This window comes from Rattus norvegicus, chromosome 7, assembly GCF_021556685.1.
Source record: "Rattus norvegicus strain SHRSP/BbbUtx chromosome 7, alternate assembly SHRSP_T2T, whole genome shotgun sequence".
Lineage (NCBI taxonomy): Eukaryota > Metazoa > Chordata > Mammalia > Rodentia > Muridae > Rattus > Rattus norvegicus.
The window spans coordinates 134,588,365-134,589,876 of NC_141540.1; positions in this window are offsets into that span (position 1 = coordinate 134,588,365).

The following is a 1,512-nucleotide window of genomic DNA, read 5'->3' on the forward strand; positions in this document are numbered from 1 at the left end:
ACGTGCGAAACTAACCACACTTTACCTGGCATCCAAATGAATTAGCATCCTGTATTTTTGACTTGCTAATTCGGATGATGGTTGGCTTTACGGATGCTGTAGGGAACAGGAGGTAGGTTAAGCCATTGCAGCTGCCACAAGATAGGCTACCTTACCTCCTCCCAGCATTCAGTGGTAGTGAGAAATGGGGCTAATACAGCAGCCCAGTGGCCTCTCATCACCTCAGAAGTGTTACTCTTTTCATGAGTGCATCTCATTGTCAGGTTTTTAAGCAGAGCTTGCGGGTGGCTGGTCCTTCACTGTTCAGCATGGAGGACCTGGCCCAGAACAGTTGTGTGGTAACCATTTCTTAAACAAATGGACAAGTTTTAAAGCGCACCACCCCAGAAGTGGCTGACGGTCCTTGGTGGCCGTATTACGTCAGTGTTTGTCAGCTGCCAACACACACTCAAGACAAGTTATAGAGAGAAGAGGTTTTCAGGCTCTAGGTCAGGAGGTTCCATATGAGGCAGGCATTGATTTTGGGCCTTTTCTAGGGGAGCCTGAAGGTGATGGCAGGTAGTTGTGAGAAGCAACAACGTCCACCTCACGGCTAAGATACAAAACAGAGGAAGAGGAGAGGGCTGGGGTCTTAAATCCCCTTAAAGAACACACCCACTGTGACCTAATATGTCTCACTAAGAGTGACGTCATAAAGCTTCCATTGCTGGACGCCAAGCCTCCGGGGACTTTGGGTCAGACATTTATCCAAACCATATCAATGTCTATGGTCCGGTGTTGTCTATTTCAGGTTGAGTCAGATGTTGACAGAGTATGAAGGCCCATCAGGGCCATAGAGCAGTAGAGTAGCCTTTGAGTCGGCCTCTTAGTGTGATTCAGGTATGGGGTGTAACCAGAACATTTAGTCTGACTGCTGCACACGGCCTGTCTGATAACCCCAGCCTGTCCAGCATGGTGTCTGCACGCTGAACATTCTTAGCAGATGGTGGGCTCTATGCTCATTACTCTTAATACGATTTATTACCACTGAAGGGACTCGAGGATAAAAGGAAAACCTGCCAATAGTGTCACTGGGGCAACAAGCCAGCAGAGCTATTCTTGGAAATGTGGAGCTTCGGGCATGGGACCTTTGAGCATGAAGCAGCGAATGGCAAATACAGTGCAGATTCCCCTAGGCAGCGTGGTGCTCAGGCTCATCCTTTACACACCATGATGATGTAATCCCACCAGCTCCGCTCGGACGCACTTCCTCCTGGAAGAACGTTTACCAGAGTCAGTCTATGCTAAGTCTGTCACGATCTAATTCAGATGATGTTCTGCTGCGTGCGTAACTGGAACATCCCAAGGGAAGGGTCTACGTGATTTAATTTTGTACTATAGCATCCAGCACACTTCCCGGTTTTATGATGTATGTTTGTATCAGATACAGTAGGCTGGGTTTTTGCCGCAGTACAAAGATGTGCTTTCAGATTTTGGCAGCTTATTTTAACCAAGGGTTACTTTCTTGCCCAT